Consider the following 13,025-nt stretch of genomic DNA (forward strand, 5'->3'; position numbering starts at 1 on the left):
TTGAGGAACACCGACTGACAAGGGGCGAAGTGAGGAGGTGGTGTGGGGGAGGGAGACACTGAATGTTCGGTCTGTCAGATATGACGAGATCCAGGAAAGGGCCAAGTCTGTGATGCCAAGGGATGAGAGGATTTGTAGCAAAAGGGAGTGGTCTACAGTGTCAAAGGCAGAAGACAAGTCCAGGAGAAGGAGGACAGAGTAGTGTCGCTTGCTCCTGGCAGTTAGTAGGTCATTGGTGACTTTAGTTAGGGCAGTTTCAGTTGAGTGATGGGAACGGAAGCCTGATTGTAACCGATCAAAGAGGGAGCAGGAGGAGAAGTGGGAGGACAGTTCAAGATGGACGTGTTGCTCCAGCAATTTGGAGGCATAAGGGAGAAGAGATATTGGGCGATAGCTAGACACAGAGGATGGGTCGAGGGAGGGCTTTTTGAGGATGGGTGTGATCTTGGCATGCTTGAAGGATGAGGGAAAGACACCTGTTGTGAGTGAGAGGTTGAAGAGGTGCGTTAGGGTTGGGATGAAGACCGTGGAAAGGTTAGGGATGAGGTGGGATGGGAGCGGGTCAAGCGTGCAGGTGGTGAGGTGTGATCTTGACAGGAGGGTGGAGAGCTGATCTTCTGTCATGGTGGAGAAGCTGGTTTTGGAGGAGCAGGGTTGAGCAGCTAAGAGGGGCAGTGGGCGCTGTGGGCCAAAGCTTTCTCTGATCGTATCGATCTTCTGTTTAAAGAAAGAGGCGAAGTCATCAGCAGAAATGAGGGGGGAGGGAGGAGGTGCGGGGGGACGGAGTAGAGAATTGAAAGTGTTGAAAAGCTGTTTAGGGTTGTGGGACAGGGAGGATATGAGGGATGAGAAGTAAGTTTGTTTTGCGGCAGTGAGCGCAGACTTGAAGCTGGCGAGGGACTGCTTGTATGCAGTGAAGTGGTCGGCAGAGTGGGATCGCTTCCATCTCCGCTCAGCAATCCTGGAAGCCCGTCTCAATTCTTTGGTCAGGCTGGTCAGCCAGGGCTGCCTGTTAATTGTACGAGTTTTACTATGCATGAGTGGGGCGGCCGAATCGAGTGTTGTTGTTATTGTGGTGTTATAAAAAGTGGCAGCAGCATCTGTGTCATGAAGGGAGGCTATGTCTGTGAGAGGGAGAAGGGACTCAGAGAGTGATTGTAAGTTGAGATGTTTGAGATTTCTGCAAGGGTGAGTGAGTTTGTGGAGTGGGGGTTGCACACTAGGAGAGGAGAGGGACGAGAATGTCAGTAGGTTGTGGTCAGACAGGGGGAGGGGTGTGTTAGTGAGGTTAGTAAGGGAGCAGAGGCGGGTGAAGATGAGGTCCAGCGTGTGGCCATCTTTGTGAGTGGCCTCAGAGGACCATTGAGTGAGGCCAAAGGAGGCAGTCAGTGATAAAAGTTTAGAGGTAGCTGAGGTGAAAGTGTCAATGGGGACATTGAAATCACCCATGATGATAGTGGGGATGTCAACAGAGAGGAAATGAAGTAGCCAGGTGGTGAAGTGGTCGAGAAAGGTGGAGATGGCTAGTTCTGGGGGGCGGTAGATGACAGCCAGCTGGAGGTTGGAGGGGGAATAGATGCGGACAGAGTGCACCTCAAACGAGGGAAGAGTAGCGGAGGGTGGTAGCGGGATTGGAGTAAAGGAGCAGGTGTCGGACAGGAGCAAGCCAACTCCTCCACCGCGTTTGTTGCTGGGGCGAGGGGTGTGAGAGAGGTGGAATCCGCCATAGGAGAGCGCAGCTGGAGAGGCCGAGTCAGAGGGGGTGAGCCAGGTTTCAGTGAGGCCGAGGAAGGAGAGTTTGTTGGTGATGAAGAGGTCATGGATAAATGGCAGTTTGTTGCAGATGGAGCGTGCGTTCCATAGTGCTCCAAGTAGGGGGAGCGGGGGAGTGGGGGCTGGATGAATGGGTATGAGGTTGTCGTGGTTGGGAAAACGTGCGGAGGATCGTGGCAGGGGGTTAGAAACGAGTGTGGGGATGAATTTGGGAGGGCCGGGATTTGGGGATATGTCACCAGCAATGAGGAGTAACAGACAGATCATTAGAAGGTGGGAGCAGGATAGGACATGATGTGGCCGTGTGTGTCTGGATAAAAAGGATTGTATGTGGAGGAACAGTTCTGAGGGGAAGGTGAGATGCCTATTGTGAATGATGATAGAAGTCATCTCATCCCCTCTTCGAAGCTTCTAGTCACTCTGAGATTTCTTCTCAAATTACTAGATAATTACAGGAACAAACTTTTTTGGAGTCCATAAGTTGATATTCTCATGTCCGTTTTTGCCTACATAGCAATTCCCAGCCTGACCAACGGATCTCCTAGTAATATATTTGGCAGTTATCTCAGGTCAGAGGACCCACCAGTATGTCAAAGTTTAGCATTATCACTATTAGATGGACAGTTTTTTAGACTTTCTTTTATGTGTATACAGTAACACTGCTCGAAAACACTGCCTGGTTGAGAAGGCCACCCCTGGTCAAGGCAAGACATTTCTCCAATTATTATTCTTATGTTGGTCCTCACTCCATACTTTGAGATATTACCTATCTGTATGACCATTGTTTGCCTCAATTTTGGATGGCTTTCATGTATATCTTAATAAATATTTTTTTTTGTTATAGGGGCTGCATTGTTCAATACTCAGACAAGCCCTTCTTGAAAAATGATATTCCCAAGTGTAAAATAAAAATAACAATTACCGTATATACTCAAGTATAAGCTGAGATTTTCAGCCCATTTTTGGGGGCTGAAAGTCCCCCTCTCGGCTTATACACGAGTCATACCCGGGGTCGGCAGGTGAGGGGGGGGCGGGGGCTGTGTAATTATACTTATCTACTCCCGATGCAGTCCCTGCAGTCCCTGCTTCTTCCAGCGCAGCAGATTCTTCCTGTATTGAGCGGTCACAGTTACCGATCATTACAGTCATGAATATGCGGCTCCACCTCCCATAGAGGTGGAGCCACATATTCATAACTGTAATGATCGGTAACTGTGACCGCTCAATACAGGAAGAAGATGCAGCGGTGGAAGAAGCAGGGACGCGCCAGGAGCAGGTAAGTATACGGGGAGGGAAGCGCTGCACGATATTTACCTGCTCCTCGTTCCGGTGCGGCTCCGTCTCCAGCGTCCTCAGGTGGTGACGTAGTCAGTGCGTGCCCTCTGCTGAGCGTCAGTGCTGGAGACGGAGCCGCACGAGGAGCAGGTAAATATTGAAAGCGCCGGCGTCTTGAGCGAAGAGAGGTGAGTATGTGATTTTTTTTTTTTTTATTGCAACAGCAGCAGCATTCTATATGGCACAGCTTTATATGTAGCATCTATGGGGCCATAATGAACGGTGCAGAGCATTATATATGGGGCACAGCTTTATATGGAGCATCTATGGGGCCATAATGAACGGTGCAGAGCATTATATATATATCATCTTTCCCCCATCTCACTCTACCCCTCCACCAGATCTATCCATCAATGTCAATGGCTGCTCACTTTCCCCAGTCCCACACGCCCGGTGCCTTGGGGTGATCCTTGACTCTGCCCTCTCTTTCAAGCCACATATCCAAGCCCTTGCCTCCTCCTGCCGCCTCAAACTCAAAAATATTTCCCGGATCTGTGCTTTCCTTGACCGCAACACCGCAAAAACGCTAGTGCATGCCCTTATCATCTCCCGCCTCGACTACTGCAACCTCCTACTCTCTGGACTCCCCTCTAGCACTCTGGCACCGCTCCAATCCATCCTACACTCTGCTGCCCGACTAATCTACCTGTCTCCCCGCTATTCCCAAGCCTCTCCCCTATGTCAAGCTCTTCACTGGCTTCCTATCGCCCAGAGACTCCAGTTCAAAACCCTCACAATGACATACAAAGCCATCCACAACCTGTCTCCTCCATACATCTGTGACATGGTCTCCCGGTACCTACCTACACGCAACCTCCGATCCTCTCAAGACCTCCTTCTCTACTCCCCTCTCATCTCTTCTTCCCACAACCGCATCTAAGACTTCTCCCGTGCTTCCCCCATACTCTGGAACTCTCTACCCCAACACATCAGTCTCTCGCCTACCATAGAAACCTTCAAAAAGAACCTGAAGACCCACCTCTTCCGATAAGCCTACAGCCTGCAGTGATCCTGAAGTTACTGAACCGCCGCGCAACCTGCCCTACCCTCTCCTAGTGTTTCATCACCCATCCCCTGCAGACTGTGAGCCCTCGCGGGCAGGGTCCTCCCTCCTTATGTATCCGTGTGCCTTGTTATCTGCTCATGTTTAATGTATTTGTCTATATTTGCCTCGTATTCACATGTAAAGCGCCATGGAATAAATGGCGCTATAAAAATGTATAATAATAATAATAATAATTATATATGGGGCACAGCTTTATACGGAGCATCTATGGGGCCATAATGAACGGTGCAGAGCATTATATATGGCACAGCTTTATATGGAGCATCTATGGGGCCATAATGAACGGTGCAGAGCATTATATATGGGGCACAGCTTTATATGGAGCATCTATGGGGCCATAATGAACAGTGCAGAGCATTATATATGGGGCACAGCTTTATATGGAGCATCTATGGGGCCATAATGAACGGTGCAGAGCATTATATATGGGGCACAACTTTATATGGAGCATCTATGGGGCCATAATGAACGGTGCAGAGCATTATATATGGCACAGCTTTATATGGAACATCTATGGGGCCATAATGAATGGTGCAGAGCATTATATATGGGGCACAGCTTTATATGGAGCATCTATGGGGCCATAATGAACGGTGCACAGCATTATATATGGGGCACAGCTTTATATGGAGCATCTATGGGGCCATAATGAACGGTGCACAGCATTATATATGGGGCACAGCTTTATATGGAGCATCTATGGGGCCATAATGAACGGTGCAGAGCATTATATATGGGGCGCAGCTTTATATGGAGCATCTATGGGGCCATAATGAACGGTGCAGAGCATTATATATGGGGCACAGCTTTATATGGAGCATTTATAGGGCCATAATGAATGGTGCAGAGCATTATATGTGGGGCACAGCTTTATATGGAGCATCTATGGGGCCATAATGAACGGTGCAGAGCATTATATATGGGGCACAGCTTTATATGGAGCATCTATGGGGCCATAATGAACGGTACAGAGCATTATATATGGGGCACAGCTTCATATGGAGCTTCTATGGGGCCATAATGAACGGTGCAGAGCATTATATGTGGCACAGCTTTATATGGAGCATCTATGGGGCCATAATGAACGGTGCAGAGCATTATATGTGGGGCACAGCTTTATATGGAGCATCTATGGGGCCATAATGAACGGTGCAGAGCATTATATATGGGGCACAGCTTTATATGGAGCATCTATGGGGCCATAATGAACGGTGCAGAGCATTATATGTGGGGCACAGCTTTATATGGCGCATCTATGGGGCCATAATGAACGGTGCAGAGCATTTTATATGGGTCACAGCTTTATATGGGGCACAGCTTTATATGGAGCATCTATGGGGCCATAATGAACGGTGCAGAGCATTATATGTGGTATGTGGGGCACAGCTTTATATGGAGCATCTATGGGGCCATAATGAACGGTGCAGAGCATTATATGTGGGGCACAGCTTTATATGGAGCATCTATGGGGCCATAATGAATGGTGCAGAGCATTTTATATGGGTCACAGCTTTATATGGGGCACAGCTTTATATGGAGCATCTATGGGGCCATAATGAACGGTGCAGAGCATTATATGTGGTATGTGGGGCACAGCTTTATATGGAGCATCTATGGGGCCATAATGAACGGTGCAGAGCATTTTATATGGGGCACAGCTTTATATGGAGCATCTATGGGGCCATAATGAACGGTGCAGAGCATTATATGTGGGGCACAGCTTTATATGGAGCATCTATGGGGCCATAATGAACTGTGCAGAGCATTATATGTGGCACAGCTTTATATGGAGCATCTATGGGGCAATAATGAACAGTATGGAGCATTATATGTGGCACAGCTTTATATGAAGCATCTTATTGGGCAATAATGAACGGTATGGAGCATCTATTTTTATTTTTGAAATTCACCAGTAGCTGCTGCATTTCCTACCCTAGACTTACACTCGAGTCAATAAGTTTTCCCAGTTTTTTGTGGCAAAATTAGGGGGGGTCGGCTTATACTTGGGTCGGCTTATACTCGAGTATATACGGTACTCAATTTCTTATACTGGTACCAATCCAGCATATCAGCACTAAGTCTCTCAGGGCTTCGGTGTGACTACAATCAGCATCAGCTTATGGGCTGCAGTCATCCCACTTTGTCTGTAGGAAGTGTGTGAGAAGCAGCTAATCATTTGCCGCACATTAACAAAGTTTCGCAATCCCTTGGGGCCTCAGTGTTCACATTACAGGAATGGCGCTGCTGCAGGAGGTGAGTATTTGGTATTTTTAGTTTACACTTTGGAATATAATTTTAATTTTTTTGCTAAAAATGATTTTGTTTTAATATGTAAAATGGACCCCAACCAATTGATGCTCCTAACACTCGCCTGACCCCCATCTCAGCCTTGGAGAACTGGAAATGTGTAGCCGCAATTCTACGGCCATTTTATCTGCATACCAGTGAGGATGATAGTGTTCAGAGAAAGTTGTATTTTTCCGCACTTTACAAGCAATGCATTCACTCACATTGCTCTCAATTCCCTTGGCGGTCTCACACCTGATGTCACTGTCTCTGGCAAACACTCCTTAAAGCCAATAGTATAAGATGCCAAAAAATTAGGCACCAAAAAACAAGTACCTAGAGGTAACTCAATTATACATAGAGGAACATGCAAACAATTCTGCGACTTGTAGCCTTAGAGCTGCGCATTGGCGCTGGCTTTTTAGCCACTCAGTTATCTTTATTTTTCAGGCAGCAGAATTGTATGTTTCATGCAAAGAAGCATTCACAAAGGAAGATCGTTAGACAAGAGTCCGTCCTCATAAATCTCTTCTTTGTTTCGATTTCCATTGCACATAGCTAATTACTGAGGTGGCTGTAGTTACCTATCAGATAAAGGAGACTTCACTTCATAAGTAGTCTTCTTGAATAAACAAGAGAAAGATTTACAGCACCAAAGATCCAGTTTAACATACATTTACAATCAATTATGACTTTTAGTAGCATAATGTGTGCATAGATCTGAGCACTGTGGGGGCTATTCATCAACGTGTTTTCACCAGAAAATTGGTGTAAAACACTTTGAAAAATGGCAAAATTTTGCACAACGCGGAGTTGCCCAGAATATTTCAACCATTGGCATTTTCACACTAATTTCAAACAGCTCTGCCAAAATGGGTGGGACTAGAAAGCAGCCAAGGCAGGGTGTGGCTATTCCCGCCCTTCAAATTCGAGCAAAGTGGCATTTTTTTTTATTCCAGGAATGTTCCGGTGAGAAGACGCATCAAATTCAATAAGTGCTGTGAGCCTCTAAATTAAATCAGCTTAACGCACTCCAGTGAACGCTTCATTAAGACCTACATGCACAATGCCAATCTAAGTGAATTAGCCCCATTATATGTTGCCGAACATGCATTCAACACATTGGCAACATTAAATATAAAAATACACAGAAAGAATAATGTAAAATACAAAATTATGACCATAATGACTAACCCCCTGACTCCCAAGCAATCTTTCATTTTTCCTTTTCGTTTTCTCCTCATCTTCTTCCAAGAACCATAATGTTTTTATTTTTCCAATATAGTCATATGAGGGCTTGTTTTTTGTTGGACGAGTTCTACTTTTGAATGACAACATTGATTTTACCATACAGTGTACTGGAAAGTGGAGAAAAATATTCCAAGGGGGTGAAATTGTAAAAAAAAAGTGTAATTCCACAATGTTTTTTTTTTATTTAACATGTTCACTTTATGGTAAACTGACCTGACTATTTGATTCTCCAGGTCAGTACAAGTACACAGATCTCAAACATACATAGGTTCTTTTTTTATTGAACTTGTGAAAAAAATTCCAAAATTTGTATGAAAAAAAGTTTTTCGGTTTGTCTCTATTTTCCAAGACCCGTAACGTTTCCACTTTTCAGGATCTGAGACTGGGAGATGGCTTACTTTCTGTGGTTTGATGTGATCTTTTCGCTGATACTATTTTGGGTTATATACAATGTAATTCTGGCGCTTTGATTTTTTTCTCGCTACTTCGTTTACCGATCCGATATTTCTGAAAGCAGTGTTATTAAATATATGTAAAGTATTTTTTTTTCTTGTTTTATTTTTAATGACACAACAGGGGATGATTTAAACTTTCATTTTTCCAATTTTTTTCAAAACTCTTTTTTAAACCTTTTTTTACTGTGCTCAACAGTCCCCATGGGAGACGTAAACCTGCTATCTTCCTTTCACCTGTACTGTGTATAGCAAAAATCACAATCTTCTATGACAGGAGGATTATGATGACAGGTATGAGGATCTAACAACTCATCAGCACTCCCTGATCACGTGACATGCTGATGGGCAGAACTTATGACACGCTACCGGCTGGCACGTGGTAAATGCCGCTATCAGTGATTGACAGCAGCATTTAACTGGTTAACAGAGGCACTTGACTTCAGCCATCATGTGAGAGGACAGATGCGGGCTCAGCGCCGGAGCTCGCATCAAAGGCATAGACACGACAATGACGTAAAGGGGTTAATAAGACAAAGTAGGATCCTGTTTTTGATTGAGACCACATGAGACATTTGTGTTTAAGGAGAAGATACAAAACGTTTATGATTAAAATGATTGCATTTATGGTCTCCTCTTGGTAATGGTGGGATTAAAGGTAATCAGTTACCAGGATTTTGCTATCCCATATGACAGCATGACGCATTCAAGAACAATGGAGTATCACTGGCAAGTTATAAAGTACTCTTTATTAAATATAAACCATAACATTACATATACAAACATGAAAATAGGATGACAGACAACCAAAAAAATCCCAAGCAGCATGTAATAGTATCCAACAACAGTGTAGCCTACCATAGAAAAGCAGGAATACCAAGTCTATCAAGGGTAAAACACAGGTCAATGGAGTGTGATATAAAGATAATTGTCACAATGAACACAAAGTTATCATTACCCAAAGTGCCTGTGTAGGATGGGGGAGCCAGGGCTGTAGTCATGGCCGGTAGCTATCCTTCTAGTACTCTCCGGCCTTCCCCCTCCATACAAACACAAGTAACTTTCTGAGTACCTCGGTGCTGTTCCTCTGAGCCATCAGGGTCTTCCTGACACGGACAGTTACCTCTGCAGATGATTCTGGGAATAAAGAGTGACAGTCTGGTTTTTCTTCAACATCAACTTGCTTACTCAGCAATTTGTCATCCAGGGCACACACTGTTACAGCATCAGGCACCGATATCTCTAACCTTTGCCAGCCGCTAAGCCTGCGTTCGGGACGGTCCATACTATGCGGTCTCACAGTGTCCTCAATGTCCAGTATTTCTGCCTTTCATGGGGGCATTCCCTGCCGTTTTGCCCCGGTCCTAAGAAGGGAACCCCCTTTGCAAAAACCTGCCATATCTTGATGCACTTTCTCCCGGTTTGCTCAGCCTTCTTCTGTCCAGCAGCTGTAGTCCCACTATTACTGCACTGCTCTTTGTGTAGATGCTGTACTTTCTGTTCTTAATTCTGGCCCCCTGGATACTACTGCTGGGCCTTCTTCCTAGAAGAAGGTTACGGGGCACGATGTGCCTTGGGCTAGCCAGCCACCTGTGAGCTTTACGGACACCCAGGCCCCAACTGAACTGACCAGGAAGACCTAACTGCCCCTCCTACTCTAACTATTCCCTATGCTATACCTAATATTTATGATGTCCCCAACTTGTGACCAACTTGGAGTACTGCTCCCCTAGCACTACACAGGCCCGGGGCATTTACTTTCGCTAACCAACATTCACACCTCCACCAGACGGACTCCAGATAACTAAGATCATTATTCCCACTGCCTCACCATTTGTAAGAAAATGCCTAATTTGATTACCTTGGCTTATCTATGGACTCATCACACTTCCCACCCCCTAACAAATGTCCTGCTGTAGTATGCTTTAAATGTTATGCTTGTTTCTTATTAATCTATTTGTAATCTTGCCTGAAGAAGGAGCCTTTGTGCTCTGAAAGCTTGCAAACATATTAAGGTACCTTCACACTAAACGACGCTGCAGCGATCCAGACAACGATCCGGATCACTGCAGCGTCGCTGTTTGGTCGCTGGAGAGCTGTCACACAGACAGCTCTCCAGCGACCAACGATGCCGGTAACCAGAGTAAACATCGGGTTACTAAGCGCAAGGCCGCGCTTAGTAACCCGATGTTTACCCTGGTTACCATCCTAAAAGGAAAAAAACAAACACCACATACTTATCTTCAGCTGTCTGTCCGCGGCGCTCTGCTTCCTGCACTGGCTGTGAGCGCCGGTCAGCCGGAAAGCAGAGCGGTGACGTCACCGCTCTGCTTTCCGCCCACTGTGCTCACAGTGAGTACAGAGAAGCAGAGCGCCGGGGACAGACAGCTGAAGGTAAGTATGAAGTGTTTGTTTTTTTTACTTTTAGGATGGTAACCAGGGTAAACATCGGGTTACTAAGCGCGGCCCTGCGCTTAGTAACCCGATGTTTACCCTGGTTACCAGCGAAGACATCGCTGAATCGGCGTCCCACACGCCGATACAGCGATGTCAGCGGGAGAGCCAGCGACCAAATAAAGTTCTGGCCTTCTAGCCCCGACCAGCGACATCACAGCAGGATTCTGATCGCTGCTGCATGTCAAACTGAACGATATCGCTAGCCAGGACGCTGCAACGTCACGGATCGCTAGCTATATCGTTTAGTGTGAAGGTACCATTAATTTCTGGTTAGCCAATAAAGGTATCACTCCTAGAATACTTCTGTCATCATTGGGCAGAAAAGTATTCACATCGATTTTTCTGGCTAACACGGTACCACAATACAATTTGTTATTGTACATCATGCTAACCAACATTGGCGCACATGAGACAAATCTATACACATCATGAGTAGTATGCTTTATGAGTAGCAGTACTCGATATAAACAGTGATAATACAGTCACATAATGTAGCAGTATCAATGATTATAGGCGGTAATACATGTTTCATGTAGCAGTACCGCAATATATCAGTAAATACATAACTAACATTATATTATTAACAGACAGTACCAGGACTAGAGCATTATACTATGTCCCCTACACTTGTGCAGTGTTTAAGTAGCTGAAAAAGTTATTGCACCCCTACCCATGATGGATCAGATAGCGGCCACAGGGGGATATGATAGACCCCAACATGCATTTTGAGTCAATATGTATTAGCCTCCTCTGGGGAATAAAAAAAGGACCTTTCACAGTCTTAACTAGTAAGACCAGCGGTCGCATGGTCTCATTCGACCAATGGCAGACAGGCATGTTGGCGCATGAGCACTCCGCCGTGTGCAACAACCATACAACCCCTGGCAATCAAATGAGACCGCACATGGCAGAGAGGCAGGAATGATTGTCAAGGTTCACGGGCATGTGTAGAGACCCATCTAGATGCTGGGGGAAGTGCGGGGGTACAGAGTAACGGGGTAGGCATGCACACACCACAAGCTGCTAAGGGACAAATAGAATATACGGGCATAGCTAAAGGTGAGCATATCAATTAAGAAAATGTCTTATATTTTTTGTGGTAGTTCCTATGTGATATATTGCGGAACTTGTGGTTATGGCAAAATATATGTAGGACTCACGAGCAGGGAACTATGTATAACAGTCAGAAAGCATGTGAGAGACATTGGTGCAACGAGGACAGTGGTCGACACAACATCAAAGACGGTGCCACACCATTTTAAAAAGTATCATGATAGTAATCTGAAAATTTCCATGGTTCGTGGTATCAATATTATTCATGGGTGTATACGTCGTGGTAACATTAAAAAAGTTGGGCTTGTGTGCTAGTTCATGGGTCTTTCAGTAGGACAATGACCTCAAACATACCTCAAGAAGAACCCGGAAATGGATGGAAACAAAGTGCTTGAAATTTCTAAAGTGGCCATCAATGAGTCCAGATCTAAATCCCATTGAACACCTATGGAGAGATCTTAAAATTGCTGTTGGGAGAAGGAAATCATCAAATGTGAGACAAATGGAGCCGTTTGGAAAGAATAGTGGTCCAAAATTCCAGCTGTCAGGTGCAAGAAGCTTGCTGATAGTATAGGTAGCTATTTACAGCAGTTATTTATTCCAATGGGTGTGCAACCAAATATTAAGCTGAGGGTGCCAACAATTTTGTCCAGCCCGTTTTCTGGGGTTTTGTGTGAAATTATGTCCAATTTGCTTTTGTTTCCTGTGTTTTTTTGCATTGCTCCCATTCACCCAAAGGAAATAAACAAATGTATATCAAAACATGTGTAATTGCCGTAATTTTCTCAGAGAAATACTTCATTTTCTGGAACAATTTCAAGGGTACCAACATTTTCGGCCATGACTGTATATGCTGATTAATACATGGTAATTGTATGGTGGTATTTATTCCCTTTATGTGGTTTATCATTTATATCAGTTTTGGTAACAATATGGTGATATTAGCTATTTGGTAACTGTGTGACTGCTGTATAAAAGTACTACTTAGAAAATGATCTTATTGCTGTGTGCGTTTTCTATCAGATTTATGAGAGTGGGAGCAAACACTTATGTCTTTATGGGATCTATAATGCTACAGGGCCCATACATTTGATCAACATGTTGGTGGGGGCCCAGGTTTAATATTTTGCACCGTGGCCAATCGGCTCTACATCAAGTGCCACTGAGTAAGACCCATCATCTCTGCCTTGTATAATGAAAATTTCTTAGCCGCAATACTACGGCCATTTTATCTGCATACCAGTGAGGCTGATAGTCTGCAGACAACGTTGTAGTTTTCCGCACTTTACAAGCAATGCATTCACTCACATTGCTCTCAGTTCCCTTGGGGTCTCACATGTGATTTCACTGTC

This window comes from Ranitomeya imitator, chromosome 3, assembly GCF_032444005.1.
Source record: "Ranitomeya imitator isolate aRanImi1 chromosome 3, aRanImi1.pri, whole genome shotgun sequence".
NCBI classification, from domain to species: Eukaryota; Metazoa; Chordata; class Amphibia; order Anura; family Dendrobatidae; genus Ranitomeya; species Ranitomeya imitator.